The sequence below is a fragment of the Arvicanthis niloticus genome, chromosome 3, assembly GCF_011762505.2.
Source record: "Arvicanthis niloticus isolate mArvNil1 chromosome 3, mArvNil1.pat.X, whole genome shotgun sequence".
In the NCBI taxonomy this organism is placed as follows: Eukaryota; Metazoa; Chordata; class Mammalia; order Rodentia; family Muridae; genus Arvicanthis; species Arvicanthis niloticus.
The window spans coordinates 60,835,891-60,854,216 of record NC_047660.1 but is presented as its reverse complement, the minus strand read 5'-3'; the positions used below and the strand labels follow the sequence as shown (position 1 = coordinate 60,854,216).

The window sequence follows — 18,326 nt, the reverse complement described above, 5'->3', positions numbered from 1 at the left end:
TGGTGGTGATATTTTGATGGAATCTGTATGTATCACTTTTGGGAACCCCACCCCCCCAAAAAAAACCCAAACAAATAAAAAACCATTGCCACAATATTAATTCTGCTGACCATGAGATTGGAAGGTCTTTTTGTCTGTGATGACTTTGAACATTTTTTTCATTGTTTTCTATTTTACAGTGTAGAGAGGCCTTTTTACCTTCTTGGTTGGTTTAGCCTAGGTATTTTAATCCCTTTGAGGCTATTATCAATGGGATTATTTGTCTGATTTCATTCCCAGTATGTTTGCTATTGGGATTTGAAAAAAAAAGCCACTACAGAAAAAACCAGACCATGAAGCTTTTTGCTTCCTCTTTGAGCCAGCACTGAGTGATGGGCATCTCTTGGGACAACTGGCACAAGGACTGCATGAGAGGGGCCAGGAGAAAGCCCTATCACAAGAAGTAGAATTGTGAGCTGGGATGGATGCTACCAACATTGGTCTTCATTGCATACACACAGTCTGAGTTCAAGGAGGCAATAAGAAGTACCTTGCCCTGAGATTAGATATGGGGAACTTCTTCTGGGGCTCTGAGTATTGTACTAAAAAACTAGGGATTATTGCTGTCATCTGCAATGCATCCAATACCAAGCTAGTCTGCACCAAACCCTGGAGAAGAACTACATTGTGCGTATTGACAGCACACTATAGCAACAGTAGTTATGAGTCCTACTATGCACTGCCCCTGTCTGGGCTGCAAGAAGTGGGTCAAGAAGACTCCTGAGGAGATAGAGATTTTAAATAAAAAGCTATCAAAGAAAAGTTAAAAAAAATATGATAAAAGGAAAAGGAACACTAAAATCAGCAGTCTTCTGGAGGAGCAGTTCCAGCAGGGCAAGCTTCTTGTCTGTATTGTCTCAAGACCAGGCCAGCATGGCAAAGCATATTGCTCTGTGCTAGAAGACAAGGATCTCTAGTTCTATCTGAGAAAGATCAAAGCCCAGAAAGGCAAATAAACCACCATTCATAGTTCATGTAATAAAGGTATTTATTCTTCTACTAAAAAGCTACTATTTCTGTTGATTTGTATTCTGTTGCTCTGTTCAATTTGGTTTATTAAATCTAAAAGTCTATAAATAGAGACAATTTACTGATTACCTTATTTGTATCTTTACTTCTTTTCTTGCCTTGCTTCTCTGGCTAAAATTTCAAGTGCTATATTGCATAAGAACGTAGATATTCTTGCTCATAATTTTCAAGGAAATGCTTTCACCCTCACTCTTCCTATTTAGTCTTCCATTGACTATGTGTTTGTCATATATGGCAATGTTATGTTTGCATGTGATACTTTCATACTTAGTTTCATGAAAAGGTATGTATTTTACCAGTCTGTTTTCTTCATGAATTGAGATGAGTTGAGATGAGTTGCTGGTTGTGCTGGTTTCAAAGAGAAGTAGGCTCATATAATTAAATGCGTAGTCTCCAGTTAGTGGAACTGTTTGTTGAGGAACTATGTGAGGTGTAGACTTGAGAGGAAGTGTGTCACTGGGGTGAGCTTTGAGGTTTCAAAAGCCCACACCAGGCACAGTCTCCCTCTCTGCTTATGGATCGGAAAGCTCTCAACTTCTACTCTAGTGCCATGCCTGTCTGTTTCCTGATTGATAGCCATGGGCTAACCCTCTGAAACTGTAAGCAAATCCCCTTCTCTTATAAAAGTTGCCTTAGCGATGGTGTTTCTCCACAGCAATAGAAGAGTAATCAATACAGAAGATGGTAACAGGGATTGGAGTACTTATTGCTCTGATAGCCCTAAACATAGAGCTTCTTAGAGGAATATGGAAGACTCTGGGACTTTGGACTAGCAAGTTGGTTGAATGCTTTAACCAGGCTTAATTAACATTCTAGTAGCAGTATGGAAGACAACAGCACTGAAGGTTATGTGGACTATGGGGCCTCAAAGGTTTCAGAGGGGAAGAATATTATCAACTGACTTAGAGACCATTCTTATGATATTCTGGCAAAAATGTGGCTGCTTTTTTCTGTTGTTCTAAAGATCTGCCCGAGGTTACTGAATTAATGGCCTTGGCAAAGGAGATTCCAAGCCAGCCTAGTACTGACTGTGTCATGTGGTTATTAGTGATCACTCTTGTGCAGATTTAAAATGAAAAGGAGCAAAATGGCCAAAGAAATACAAAATATGCAGCTTGAGGAGTAAAAAAAAAAAAAAATACCAGGAAATGTAGCATTGGAGCTATGTTCTGTGCTCAAGGGACAAACATTTTAAGAAAGGCCTGATCCTAAACAGAGTCGAGGGCATGGTGTTCTGAGGGCAAAAGCCCACCCTGCTGAGCTTCCAGCTTATGAAAGGAAGTTAAAGAAAAGCTTAAGCAGTAAGGAAACCATCATCAACAGAAAGATTGCACAAATACAAATGTAATTGGGGGAGGGCAGGTTCCAATCTCTGCAAGCAGAAGAACTTGGCAGCTTAGCCACATGGTTCTGGATTTAGAGTCAAGAAGGATACAGGAAGAGCTTGTGGAATGAATCTTCCTCTGAGTTTAAGGAAAGCCACTGAGACCAGTTGTGTGACAGGGGAGTCCCTGAATGGAGGCCCAGAGAGGCCATTGTATGAAACTGTGGAAGTATAGTTTGGATTGTCTTGGAGCCACCAAGATGTTGAAGATGCCAGCGCTATGGGACACCTGCCAAGAAAAGCTGTTAACAAAGTGTGTAACCAGCCTGAGACAGAGCTGTGGGGTTGCAGTCAGCAAAGCTGGAAGGGAAAAATCATCGGAGGCCTTGGATATTGGACATAGAGCTGCAGAATTTGGAGTTTGCTCTACTGGGTTTTGGTCTTACTTTGGCCCAGTATTTCTTACTATATCCCCATCCCTCCTTTGTAGAACTGTGCAACTTTTGAAGTAAACTCAGTACATTTTGTATTGTGCTATGGATACAAGCCTATGGGGACCAGAGAATGGAATATGATAGTTTGAACTAGAATGGCTTCCATAGGGTCATAGTGTTGAAATACTTGGTCTTTAGTTAGTGGGACTGTTTGGGAATGTTTAGGAGGTGTGGCCTTTTAGTGGCTTTGTTGGATGAAGTGTATCTCTGGGGGTGGGCTTTAAGGTTTCAAAAGTCCAGGCCAGGCCTAATCTCTCGGTCTCTCAGCCTGTCTCTGTCTGTCTCTGTCTCTCTGTCTCTGTCTCTGTCTTTCTCTGTCTCTCCCTGCTGCTTGTGGAACAAGAAAGCTATCAACTACTTCTCCAGTGCCTTGACTGTCTGCTTCCCATCAGAATATGGACTAACCTTCTAAATTATAAGCAAGTCCCCAATTAGAACTTTCTTTTATAAAAATTGCTGTGGTTGTGGTGTCTCTCCACAGCAATAGATCAGTAATTGAGATACCAATTAAAATTAAAAGTATTTCTATTGCCTCTTTGAGAATTTTATACAATGTATTTTGATCATATTTATTCTCCTTCACCCAGATTCCCTTCCATCTCTCTACCAACCCAACTTTGTATTCCCTTATTTTTTAAATGTAGCACCTGAAGCCATGAATCCTAACATACTGGCTTTCCATTTTCATGTCCATTCCCTTTCTGACTTCTTTAGTGTCCCGTTGTTTATTCAGAAGTAGGTTGGTCAGTCTCTGTTTATCTTCATAGTTGCTCTACTTGTTGGTCAGTTTGAGGCTCCACATGTCTTTGTACCTGGATCTTCTTATCTTTCCCAAGACAGAAAATTCTCTGTTGTTATTTCACTGAGGAGGTTTTCTGTGTCCTTAGTCTGTGTCTCAGAGCCTTCTTATACAATATACATAAAATGGGTCTTTTATTCCTGTTCCAGAGGCCTTCTATATTCTGCTCCCAGTTATTTCTCCTCCTCCTCCTCCTGTCTACCAGTGTTCATTTATCAACTGTGCCTTCAGATTCTGCAGATATCTATAAAACTGCTTCTGAGTTTTAAATTTTTGACTTATTGAGCCTTTTTCATTTCCAGTATTTGCTTGATTATCTTTTCAAAACTCTGTCTCTTTATTGAACTTCTAATTAATGACTTATATTGTCTTCCTTAATCCATTCAGTTGTTTTTATGTGCTTTCTTGGAATTTAGTGAATTGGCAATAAATCATTCTTTTGAATTCTTTAGCTAATTATATGTCATTTAGTTCAACATCTTTGGAGTCAGAGAATTATGAACATTTGAAAGAATCATGTTGCTTTGTCTTTTCATATGTCTTGTGTTTCTATGTTAAGGTTTGTTCAGCTGGAGATATATATAAATAATATGTGTGTGTGTCCCCACCAGTTATCAATGGGAGTGACTAGTATAAGATATCATGGAACCAGCTTCCTGGATTAGAGTTTACTTCAGACAAACTAGGTGTAAATAACTCTAGGGCTGGGCTGTGTAATAAATCCTATCCACTGTCCAGTTCTTTCTGAGGCCCAGTTCTACTGGCACTATCTTCTCAAGATGGCTTCCTTATCCAGCACAGGTCATATGTTGAAAGACAGAGTACATCTCAAGCTTGAGTAGTTTTGCAGCTCCTAGATCAGCTAAAGTCAGATAGCCTTTCTGCTGGTCATATGTTTCTGTGCCAGTATCAGCTGTTTAAGCTCTGTTAGCCCAGCCCAGTGACTTCCTGCCAAGTCACTAGAGGTTCAGAGCTGAGTGCTGTTCTTCCCATGTGTTCTAACAAGCAGTGTTTGTGCCTCTCCAAGTCTTGGATGTTCCCTTGGGTATCCACCTTGGTGAAAAGCTGTTTTCTGTTTCAGTTCTGAGAACTGGAGATACTGGGAAGTGCTCTTGGCTCCCAATGTATCCAACGTGTTCCCCCAGTCTACCTTTGTATCTTGTTCTTCCATCAGCTGTAGGGCCATGGGATTCTGTCCTGTCACCCAGTGCTCTGGGAGCTGGGGTGCTGGGGGTGCTTTGGTTTTCTATCATTCTTTCCATGAAGAATCCCTTGTTTCTATTTGAAAATCCCTTAATCTTTGTACTTCCAATAGATCACTGGATCCTTCCTGAAATAGAGACTTGGCACCAATGTGGTACCAGGAAGCACATCACCAGCTTTTGTGTTACCCAATAGTAGTAGTAGGACCATGCAGTGCAGAATATTGTTATTCATCATCATCATCATCATCATCACCATCATCATCATCATCATTTTATGCAGGACATCTAGGACCATAAAATGCAACTAATTATTATTGTTTTACATAGGTTGAAGAGAGAGAGAGAGAGAGAGAGAGAGAGAGAGAGAGAGAGAGAGAGAAAGAAGTGTCTTCAGTGTCACATAGGACAAATAGCTGTGATGAAAGGGAACCACAGACAGAGGTATAGTAAAGGTCTGTGAGGGCTCAGAAGACAGGAGGGGTAGGTAACCTGCTAGAGCAGAAGGAGGAGCAAACCTCTTGAGAGTTTTGCTGAGTGACAGAGACAAAGATGTAAGGGAAGGACGTAAGCAAGGGAAGCTCAGAGACAGGACAAGATGGCTGTGTACAGTGAGCAGATGGTACTGCAAGGAGTATTTATTTATTTAGTAGTTTTGCAGGGGAGTGCGGGTTGTAATGTTTGAGCTACAGAGTGAGTACTGACGTCAAGATGGAAGAGAGTGTCTCACATCTGACCTCAGAGAGGCTGTTCTTCAGGGTCCCGCTCTTTCCTTGTTCTGCAAAAGTCAGAGGACTTATTTGGTGCTTTCAGGAGACTTATGTGATGCTTTCAGGGCCCAATTCTGTCTCAAAGCTACAGAGATCAGTCAGGGGTATGTCTAGTAGTCTAGATAGGAGACAGGAGGCTGTGTTTGGAGCAGCAGTGTATGGAGAAGAAGGCACAAGTGATGTGAGAGGGATAACACACAGGACATGGAACAAGCTGGGTGGGAACTGCGAGTGCTGAGGCCGCTGGGATTCCACCGACCTGAGAGTGCGCTAATACCAGTAGAGGAAAGAAGGAAAGTAGGGGCCTGCTTTGTGGAGAGGATCAATAAGCTTGATGCCAGACATTAAGCCTAGGGCATGGACTTGAAGTCTAAGTAGACACATGCCCGAGTCTTTTTCAAGATGCCGTGGAAGGATATGTACTGTGGAGAAGTGGATTAGAGGGCCATGTTGGATTGTTGTGCTATAGGATGATTGAGAAAGAGGAAGCAGAGATGAAAAAGTCAGGACTCAGGATGAGAACCGAGAGAATCAGAAGAGGAAGGTTTGGAAGAAAGAGAAATAGGGGGAGAACAAGATGGCTTCTAAATCTTCCTGGAAGATGATGGAGCCTGGGTGGAGGGAGATGTGAACTCTTTAAGGGGTGATGGGCTCTTTTCCATTAGACTTGGTTCACTCAACTTCAGGGAGAGCCAGGAGAGAAAGGGGAGCTGCTCTCCCAAAACTCAGAAGCAAGCGTGTGTGGGAGCCTTCAGGGGAATCTACTATTTTTATTTTAGACTTTTCTTAATGGTTATATTTTTCCCTTCCTTATTTTGAAAGCAGATCTCTGGGGCTCTTCATGCTTCTCTATTAGTGAAGTTCTTGTTAAAGTATGGGTATCAATACTACATTAGAGATTTGATAGAAATTTGCTTCTACTGTTTGCTGGAGTTCCCAGGGACCAGATCGGTGGACTGGCTATCAAGAGAAGAAACAAAGCCTCACACCTAACAAACACAAGTGCAGACTTTAGGTGCTCCTTTAAAGGGTCCCAGAGGTGGAAACACACAGCCTGCTTCTGCCCTTCAAGATGCTATGGCCTTGGCTGTGCTCTCCTACACGGCCCTGGTGGCATCAGTGGTGTTCTCTCCCCTTGCATCCTTGTGCCAGTGTGTGATAGAGCAGGGCTGCTGGGTTGCAGGTACCAGACTTGGATTTCAGGGCTGGGAATTTTCAGGCCACAGTGTTGGCAGGTTGCCCAGGTGTCTGGAATGCTTATGCTCTTCAGGGTGGGCTGGCTGTTTGGCCAATCAGATTCCTGCTGTGAATGCAACAGAAGTGGCTGTCAGACTAAGTAGCTGGTGGCTCTTGGGCTGTGCTGTGCCTTCTGCCTCCATCTCTTTGTCACTGCCTTGGGGTCCTGCTAGGCCACTTGCTGGCTGGGGGAGTCCCATAAGCAAAAGGAGTCACCACAGGGCACAGAGATCAGGCTTGTGACTTGCATCATGTGGGTGACCCTGTGGTGACATTAAGTCAGGAAGTGGCCCTGTGTCAAGTCACTATGTTTGTGTTGGCACAGTTGCACACTTGCTCGTGAGTTGCCCTGGGAGATGATGCTCACTTCCTGCCACAATACCAGTCCTGCTTGGTTGTGACTGCCCGGGGCACAGGGGATATTTCACTGTATGACAGAGAAGGCTCTGTTTATTTCCTTTGCCTTTGGTGGTGGCTAAATATTTCAGTGGGAGGAAGGCTGAAAGGAAGGGCAAGGTATGGAAAGATATGGAAGATTTCAGGGCTCAGGGAGCATCAGACAAGTTCTTGGGGGTGGGAGGGATGAAATGTCTGGAATTAGTGGAATCTGAAAGGGTTTGAATATTTGACAAAAAAGGACAGAAATCTAGAAACTTTTTGTTTGCTTGTTTGTTTGTTCTTATTCTGGAACATATAATCCAGATTTATAGGCAGGTAAGTTAAGATTTTAATGTAGTTGCTTATTTTCCCGAAATATTTACAACAGTGTTCTTTAACAGGCTCGCTCATGAGCTGTGATGTGCAATTAGAAGTTGAACTGTTGGGTAGTCATTTAATTAAAAAAAAAACCAATGGATATTTTTATTCTCCTTTCCAAAACATTTTCAATTCAGTGGAGCATAGTAGAGACAGCCTGAGAAGCCGTGAATGGGAGGGAAATGATTCTAAGCTTTGTTGGCACACGAAGCCTTGTTTCTGTGGTTCCCAAATTAATTTACCTTCTCTTTCTTTGGCACAAAAGAGATCTGAAGAAGTCAAATCTTAGAGCAAGTAGTATCATCAGGGATATGACTGTGAGAATATTACAGATGTTTGAAGTTTTTTTCCCCACTAAGTTCTTTAGAACTAAAATCACTTTTTTTTTTTTTTAAAAGGCTGAGGGATCCAGTGCATATTGTCACATCTGGGATCTGGGCAGTTTTGTTTTTGTGAGACCAAATGGCTTCATGTGTGACCTTCTATCACTGGAAGCCTGTCAGAGAAGCAGAGCATCAGGGCCTGAGGAAGGGGACAAGATGCCAAGAGGACTTTCGGGAATATAGCAAGGTGAGTCCCAGGGGACTTTAGCCCAAGACTCTCTCTTTGTTCTTTCATGAACTTTGTGCACTCCCCTTTCCCTCCCTCTCCCCCTCTGTGTCTTGTGGACAATTTTCTTCCTGTCTGTTCAGCTGCTAATCCCCCGAGATGTCCTGGACCACCCCTGGAACACCTAGAGTTTTCTCTGTATGAAATGTGTGAAGCGATTTGACAGTCAGAGACCTTCCTGTTAACAACCATTATAATAAAACTTTGCCCCGAACCAAATTCAGCAATTATTAACATGTTTAAACAGAACGCCATGTTTACTAAGGCATTCTTCCTGAGGTTTAACATATCCTGTGAAAAGGGTGGGGTGGAGGTACTGGTGGGGATGGAAACTTTAGCTCTACCCATAGTTCAAGGTAATGTCAAAACTGGAGGCTTAAGTAAGGTGGGGGAAGCGTCTTCCTTAGAAGATGAAAATGGAGATCCTTTTACAAGTGCAGTTGGCCAACCTGTCACCAAATTGACTCCATTTAAGTAATTACAGGATGTGCTTAGGAGCTGCCATTGTCTGTGTCCCTGGATTCTGCAGGGTATACCTGTCCAGAGAAGTTTACCATTAAGAATCACTTGAATGACAAGGGCTTTGAGTCTATGTCTATGTGTGCTCTGTGCATGCCTGGCTAGGGCAGGGCTTTCTGGGGTTCACTTGTCTTTGTGTCCTCAGTGCCTACAGTGAGGATGATGTTCTGCCTGGAGCTTCTTACTGTCACTACTGCAATGATCTAACCTTGCATATGGGCTACGAGCTTTTCTCATATAAGGCAGGAGTATAGTGATCAGCAAATATGGATGTATGTGAGTCTAGGAATCAGACACAGAGTCTTCTAGACCCCCTTCCTTCGCATATCCAATTCAGTTTTGGACTTGCTGTGGGATTCCCTATGTGACCCAGACTTCGCTCTTCAGCAGGCCTCTGCCATTCATAAGGCCTGCCTCATGCCAGGGAACCGGCTCCTATGGTGGGGTGACAGGTTGCAATTCCGTATTGTCCTGTGCTCACAGGTCAATAGAGTAGTCATACATTAATTACATCTGCTAATGATCAAATCCCTGATAAGGAGCAACTTCTGGGAAAAAGGGTTTCTTTAAATAAACACATTTTATTTCCATTATGGCAAGAAAGGCCCAAGTGAGAGGTGGTTGGTCTCATTGTATCAGTAACAGGAAGTAGAGAGCAGCTAGGAAGTATGGGTGGGTTTATAAATACTCAATACCTACCCTTCAGTGACCCACTTTGATCTCCTACCTGCTGAGGACCAAGTGTTCAAATGGAAGATCCTAAGGAGAACATTTTATATTCAAAATACAACACATATTTAAACAGATAATTTATTCTTTTAGAAAGAGAAATAAAAGCACATTAAAGTTACTACACAGAAGAAAGGACATTCAGGTGGCAAGGATGGGGAGACACCAACAGGACAATATATAGTGCACCACCACAGACTTTGCTTTGAAGGATCAGACAGCATTTGTTGATAGTCAGCAGGTGTTAGGTGTTTACTGTGTGCCAGACTCAGTGCAAAGTGTTTTACATGTGCTGTCTTTGCTCAGTCTCCATGAAGGACCATAGGTTTTCCATGTTTACCTTGGACTGAGAGATTAGGTAGCCGCACATGGCCCATTGGGAGCTAAAGGGAGACAGGGCTTCCCTGAAGCCCACTGAGCACTGTGCTATGCTGTCTTCCACACAGAGTCGAGGTTAGAGACGCCAACTTGACTCAGTGATAGAGTGGCAAGAAACAGTCCATGTCTGGTCACAGCAGGTGGCACATGGTGGCTTATGAACAGGACTAGGAGGCACAGATAGGGGCTAGAACCTGAGTTTTAAATGCCTTCTAAGGCATTTAAAGATACCCAGGATTCATCTCTAAGTAAGAGAGAGCTATCAAGTGATTTTTTTAAAAATTGTGTTAAAATAAACACAAAATACAGTGTATCATTCTCATCACTGATAAGTATATAGTTCAAGACAATAAGTGCAGTCATATTACTTTGGAACCATGTTGTGTGACCAGACTTTACCAGAGAAGACACAACACATGTCTACTCACTCCAGGTAGGGCACCCATAACTGACAAAAGGATGGGTACCATCAAACTCCAACTTGGTGAACTAGTGAGTTTTGGGGGGTTACTTCAGGAATATAAGCAAGGGATTGCTTACATGGACAGCCACATCACCAAAACCCACCCAGCATGAGTGACAGCTCAGAAGGGCTGGGAAGCTGAGGACACTGCACACCCAAAGGCAGCTCTGCAGGTTGGAGAATGACCTTTCCAAGTGATTCAGTTGGTCTAACCTTTTCTGGGCAGCTGGGCTAGTTTATGCTTCTTTCAGGCTCCTTAGCTTGTCTCAGAGTCCTTTGTTTTTTGTTTTTGTTATTTTATTTTATTTTTTTAAACAAAATCTCAATTCTTCAGTTTACCAATAAAGACTCAGGAGCCAGATGCTGGGGTCAAAGACTGTTAGCTCAGAGAGGCAGAGAAAGCACCAGCTGACCTTCCTCTTCAGCTGATGTCACAGAACAAATCCTCTTTCTCACACCATATTAAAAAAAAAACCTCCTTCAAACTGAATATCCCCCTTTCTATTTCCTGTGAGTCTATCCATCCTCCTGACTTCCTCTTACTCTCTGTTTTGTTTTTCTTAAAAATCCTATGTTTAATTCCTGTCAACTAGTTGCTTGCTCCTTCTCTTGACCTATGGTTTTTATTTAATACTTTTTATAATATTCAAGCAGAAAACTTTTGGATTAAAGGTGTGTACTAAGGCTGTGCCACATGACAACTAAAAACAGGTTTTCCCAGTAAATAACACAATCTTGGGGTTCACAGGGTGATCAAATGTCCTGCAATAGTCTTTGCAAGTGTGGCTTCTCTGAGAGTGAACCTCAATAGTCTTTTATGAGAGAGAGAAAGAGAGAGAGAGAGAGAGAGAGAGAGAGAGAGAGAGAGAGAGAGAGAGAGAGAGAGAGAGAGAAGCTCAAGCCTAGAGAATCTGGTTAGTTTCAGGGACTTCCTGAAGCTCCTTTGAGTTGTTTACTTGCTTAACTTCCCTGTAGGATGGAATATTTCAATTTGAGAAAACTGTTACAAACAAACCACTAGTGTTCACCTTAAGAGCTTTGTAGGTTGCAGTGAACTATGGAAGATCAATTTTAGCCCATTATGATAATTCAAGTGGCAAATTGTGAAAGTTTTACCTTGATAGTGTTGAGGGTTATGGGTGGGTAGAGGATGGACAGACTTAAAGCAGAGGATTTGAACATCAGCTAGAAAGGGAGTTACCTAAGACATCAATGTTGGACAAGTGGTGGCAAAATAGAGCCTACAAGGTGAGTAGGTATTAGGAGGCAGATGTTTAAGGACATCTTCCACTTAGCTCCCGAAATCTTGGTTGTGTCATGACACCTATTTCCCAATGGAATCCTAGAGGAGTCTATAGTTTTCTTTATGCCATTATAAAATTTATTTCTAGTAACCATGATGCTATGGGACTTCCTAGGCCACCTGCAGGAAGGGCAAGTCTGATGCATGGGTGGAGCTGACCTTGGACAAGGGAGGAGAGGGAGGAGTATCTTTCCTCTACAATCACAAGAGATACTGTGGTAGTCTATTTTATATTAGTGTGTCAGAACACCCAGGGTTTGCATCTTAGAAAGTAAAGGAGTTTATTTAACTGGCTTATGATCTGGTGTCTGGAGACCAAAATGTGTGGTACTGACATCCTGGATAGTGTTACAACATGCTAAGGAAATGGAAAAGGAACCAATTTTGTGCAGAAAATCCAAGCATGTGGGGTGGCCTCACTTTATAACAACCTGGTCTTGCTGGCACTAACCTGATCCCATGAGAACTACATTAACCTCTTCCAAGGGTAATGACCCCATTTACCTAATTACTTCTCAGTAGGCTCTATATCTTAAAGGCCCTAACAGCACTGTTCCGGGGGCCAAGCCTTTACCACATGGCCCTGTGAGGTCATTCCAGATCAAAACTGTAGTATTACACTTCATTTTATTTTTTTTTTCAACACAAAACCTTTGTAAATCTAAACTGGAAATTTCCAAATGGGTGAGGCTGAATGCCACGCCTTCCATATCCCCAGCTTCCTGCGGGCAGTAAATATCCGTGAAGTGAATTTGCAGAAATCACTGTAAGAGATGGAAAGTAATCTTTACAGCTTAGAATTGAAGAAGAGGAGATTAGATGGAGATAAAATGAAATGATGTGTCTGAGAGCACCTGAAAAGCCGTAAAGCACTGTACACACGCTGGTTATTATCCCTGCCCCTTCCCTAACCTGAGCGATTTGTTCCTGAATTGCAAGCACAGACTTTAATGGAGTCTACATGGCTTCATTGAAGAGTCAAATGTCTACACGGCCTCATGGCTGTCTCCCCTTGATAATCCTGAAACCCAGACATCCCTATAGCTACAGTTTTGACTGTTCAAGTGGCTTCATGTGAAATATCCTCAGTTGAGTTTGCTCAGAAGTTGCTTTTTTTTCCTTCCACATAAAATGTCCATGGTTCCAGGTGGCCTTGTGTCCTCCTTTATCATAGTATTTCACTTCAGTGAGAGACGTTTGAAACTCAGATTAGACAATTCATTATGAGAAACTGCAAATGTGTCAGCATAGAGGGGATATGCTGATTGTTTTTCCGTTAACCTTGGGCAGGTGGTCCTGGTTTCTATAAGAAAGCAGGCTGAACAAGCAGTGATGAGCAAACCAGCAAGCAGCACATTTCCATGGCCTCTGCATCAGCTTCTGCCTCCAGGTTCCTGCTTGTTCTCCTGCTCTGACTTTCCTCAGTGATTGATTAAAATCTGTAAGATGAAATAAACTCTCTTCTACATGTTTTGTGGGGGTGGGAAGGTGGAGTGGGAGCAGGAAGGTGGGGCGGGGGCAGTCATGGTGTTTCTCACAGCAACAGAAAGCAAACTAGGACAAGGACAGTGTAATAGCCATTGTTGTAGAATTTCCAACCCCAATAATCCCATATAAAAGACACACAATCCAGTTATTGTAATTGTAAGCTATGTGCCTAGATTGGGCAGATCTAACACTATACTAACTTATTCCCAAGCTATGAGATCCTTTGCTACTTATGGTTTCTCCTGACCATGTGGCTCTGGTCCATCTCTGCTTACTCTTTCTCTTCCTTCATCCTCTCTTCCTCTTTCTACCTGGCCCCTGCCTCAGGACTCCAGTCCCACCTTTCCCCTCCACTGCTCAATCATAGGCTCTAGCCTCTTATTGGCCAGTTAGAATGTGGAGAAGGTTCACATAGCATCACCGGTGTACATACATGATGGTCTGCTTGTTGGGGCAACCCCTCTTGAGGAACCAGTATTAAAAGTAGAATACAAACAGCATCAGGCCAACCGACTACAAGCCATTTATGCATCTTGCACTACAATCTGATAGTTGGTATTTTATTTTTCCCTTATACTACCCATTTGTGAAACTTTCGTGAAGGCCTCAGAGAGATCTGCAGCACTGTCTCTATTTCTGCTTTGCTTCTAAAGTATGAACATTCAAAGGTAACCATGATGCTGTTCATACACCCAAAGATGGATCTTATACTCCCATGCTTCCATGTTTGTTTCAGAAATATTCTCTTACTCTTGGCTACTGTGCCTGAGGCTCCGTGTTTTGGCCAATTAGGGCTTCTGTAAGAAAATGCTGTGTCCTGGGGGAATTACTCATTGTTCTGTCCAGCCTGCTAAGAGGCTGAGATGTGTAGAACTTGCTGTTAGCTCTTCTTGTATGGCTGACTGGAAGAGGAGGAAGAGCAAGCTCTGGTGATTCTCTTTCTGGGTTCTGATGGTGTATGGTAGTGCGGTATGGTAGGGCCCAGCCTTCACAACAACCTCTGGTTATCTCTTAAAGGTCCTAGGTCTGTGTGTCCTTACTTATGAATAGGAATGTTGGGAGGATGCAGACATTCAGAACACTGTAGAAAGACACTGTGTTTGCTCACTGAGGCTCTGGCAATATGGAACAAATTTGTTCAGTCATTGCTGCTGCACTTGGGTCGGGTGTCCTGTGCCAGGCTCCATGTTCTCAACTTATCTCTTGGCTTCTTGTTCAGCCACTGAGCATACTCCTTCACCTTCTATCCTAGCTACTTTTCTATTGCTGTGAACAGGCACCATGACAAAGGCAACTCATGGGAGAAAGAGTTTATTGGGGGCTTACCGTTTCAGAGGGTGAGTCCATGACCATCATGGTGGGGGCGTGTAGACCAGCAGCTGAGACCTTATATTTTGAGGCACAACCATGAGACAGAGAGAGCTAACTGGAAATATCATGGGCTTGTGAAATCTCAAAGCTCATCTCCAGGGACACACCCTCTCCAGTAAGGCCACACCTCTTAATCCTTCATAAACAGTTCCACTGACTGAGGACCACCAACCACTCAAATATATGAGCCTATGGAGCCAATCTCATTCAAACCCCCACACTTTCCCTACATCTTCTAATGGAAGGTGATGGCTGGATAGTTAATTGCAAGATCACCATTTTTGCAAGAAAACCCTCTAAGTACCTCAGCTTACTCCCTGTTTCCTGTGTTGGGACATTGGAGACTTCTGATGCTGCTATTTTCCATGACATGGATTCAAGATGGAAAAAATCAGAGCTCACACTGGTATACAATGATCATTAAAGCTATATATGAAAAACCTTAGACTGGATATAGTGGTGGACATTTTTAATCCTGGTCCTCTGGAGCCTGAGGCAGGGGAATCTCCATGAATTCAAGGCTAGCTTGGTCTATAAGTTCAATAAAATAAACCAGCTACTTATGTATGTTTTGTGAAAAATGCAAACCTGCTCTCTCAAGTGATCATTTCTGTTTGGCTCCATGTCTCTCTGAGAATAAAATGTGTCATTCTGCTTTCTGGGCTGACTGTTCTGTTCTTCTAGGGTAGGACTGGAGCTGTGGTGTGGGGAAAAGATGGTGGACTGGCACTCTCTCAGAGTTTCCCTGAAGGCTTGGGTGCATTTCTGCATCTTACTAAACAACTTCCTCACTTCCATGTTTCAGACCTAACTCTTCTGTTTAAAACTTACGTCACGTCTTCTCCAGTCCCCAGTTTCTGCAAATGCCACAGACACCAGTAGCACCAACATCATCTGTAATCTTCTTGGAAGTGTTCAACTCTCCTTATTTATTGCAAACATGATGAATTTTGATTTGTGTGTATATGTGTGCACATGTTCGTGTGTGTGCACATACTTGTATGTGCATGTGTGTGTGTATAGAGCAGAGTTGATATTGGGCATTACTCTGCCTTGTCTTTTGAGACAAGGTTTCTCCTTGCACCTAGATCTTACCAGTCTGTCTAGACTGGCTAGGCAGCAATCTTCAAGGACCCCCCCTGTCTCTGCTTTCTTAGCGCTATGGTTACAAGCATGTAATGCCACCCCTGGCTTTTTAAGTAGATTCTAGGGATCTGAATTTAGGCCATCATACTTGGGACATTTGGGACAAATACTTTATGGACTGAGACTCTGACGTGTTTTATGAATCAATAATATATATTACACATATATAACATACATCTACATATACATCATATACATTTATATGCTTTTAGAAACGCTTTGCTAATTATTGCTAATAATACTTAGGGAATAATTTCAATGCTAATATTAAAACATAATGTGAACATGTTTCTCCTCACTGGTCAGTTGGAGCTGCTAGCTCAGTGGAGAGGAAATGAACATGTGAGCTGATGCTTAGAACATCCGCTGACATACAACACACAGGGAGCATGTTCTTTTTCTTGTGTGAACAAAACCTGAACTCACGAGCCATAAAAAAACCATCAGACTTTCAGCCAGCTCTGTTCTCCAGCATTTTAAGAAAGAACTCCAAAGGCCAGTGACTGGACCTCAAGCATGATACACGATGACACAGATGATACATTTCTTCCAGAGGCCCAATTCTTAGCCTGGAATCAGCCAGAATGAGTAAAACACATTTGGTGGTTACATACTTTTGCAACAAAAGACATGCAGGCACCCAGCGCCATGGTTTGGTTCTGGTGAAGAGAATGGCCATGCCGTCATCCAGAGAAGCAATTCTCCTGGTCAGAATTGCTGCTCAGCTGTCTGGATTCTCAAAAGCAGATGAAGTATTGCCATCTTGTGGGATTGCAGTCCTGGAAAAGCCTGGGGCCCACATCACAGGTGTGATGATTCTGTGTTGTCTCCCGTGCCAGGTGAAACTTGGCATTTTCACTGTGAAATGAATCCCAGAACACTCGAAGATTTGCTAACATGATCCGAGGGGCTCTGTGTTGCTCTTGTCTTCTGCAGGTTTTCTGTGCTCGGTGAGTGAACAAGGACAGGTGTTTGTGACCATGTGGTATGTTTTAGAAATTTCGGGATTAAAGAAGACCCTGATCTTGTAATTCACCTGTTGGGAATGTGTGAAAGGCCAACTTGTGGCTTGTTTGTGTAACACCCATGGCAGAATGTATACCAGTCACAAAGCCTGTCACTACAGTAAGCCGATCTCAGTAGCAAACAGCCACAATTCCATCTTCATTATTTGTACTTCCATTCTGAGACACTGTGAGGCTCACACATGTCCACGGTGCTTTCTGTTCTCACTTGCCATGCCCTCTGCCTCTGGGGTGCTTCACATCTTTGCAGGTTTCCAGCGCACAATGCAGATGTCACCTGTGTATAGCAGTGTTTCAATCCCTTCAGCTCCGTGAGGGACTACCTCAACATACAGACATGCACATATCACACAACCACATCTGCTCACACACCTCACTGCCTCACACCTCCTCACACCCACTTACACATACCCGCTCACAATCGCAATTACCCACACACTGCACACTCACACACAAACTCAGACCTCCACAGACACCCACAGCCACACACAGCTCACAGCCACACACTCACACCTCCACAGACCTACACCTACTTGTGTACCTCACACTCATATATCTTACTTACACACCTCCTCATACACACACACACACACACACACACACACACACACACACACCGTACACATCCCACACCTTCTCACTTATGCACTCCCAGACTTGACATTCTCACTCTCACATGCACCCACACTCTCAAAGCTACTCGCATGTGACAGCACACAGCTTTTCATGTGTTACATGAATTCTTCCTATCTTGAAGACCATGAGTCTGTATTTATGTTTCAGTGTAGACATCTTTATTTCCTTTTCTTTTTTTTCCCCGTAAGAGGCTATATTTTCAAAGCATTGTTTTTATTGTTGCAAGTTTAGAGATAATTAGAAATAATGTTCTAAACTTTTGTTCAAGCATCATGAGAACAGGAGCCCTTTGCTGCATCTTCTCAGGGCCCAGCCACTGAGGGTCAGGGGATGCAAGAGTGCAGTACCCACATCAAGGTCCTGAAGGACCGAAAAGGGTGAGTTTTTGTATGAATATCTGTCAGCCTCAATTTTTTTGCTTTGTCTGTCTGCTTGTCTGTCTGTCTGTCTGTCTGTCTGTCTGCCTGCCTGCCTGCCTGCCTGCCTGCCTGCCTGCCTGTCTACCTACCTATCTATTCATTTGCTTAGCTTTGGGTATATTTGCTGAAAGCCAGGAGTTGGGAGAAGTCATTATTTTGTTTTTAGACTACCTAGTTACAAGACAGCTCCAGCACAGCTGTACTGATGCTCCTGCCTCTGTGCTGGTAACAGTGCTTGGCTAACACACTTTGCCCACAGTTCCTTGGGCATGGAAGGTCCTCTGATTTTTTTCCTTTTATTATGTTAAAATATACATAGCTTAAAAGGTGCCATTTTAACTCTTAAAGTGTGAAGTCCAGTGACTTTAGGTAAGTTCATGTTGTACGGTCATTCATATCCAGGACTGTTGTGTCAGTGCAATCTGAGATTCTGCACGTTTTAAACAGTGAACTCCCCCTTTCTACCATCCAGCTGCCCCTGGTGATCCCTGGTCTGTAATACTCTTATTATTATTATTTGTCTCTGTGACTTTCACTAGCTTGGGTACCTCCTGTAAGAGAATCACATGATACTTGCCCTTCAGTATCCAG

At 43.0% G+C, this 18,326-nt stretch overlaps 1 pseudogene; it reads left to right on the top strand.

Moving 5' to 3' along the window:
- The first annotated feature begins 371 nt into the window (after nt 1–371).
- On the top strand, nt 372–995 carry LOC117706308 (small ribosomal subunit protein eS8 pseudogene; annotated as a pseudogene).
- The last annotated feature ends 17,331 nt before the right edge of the window (nt 996–18,326 follow it).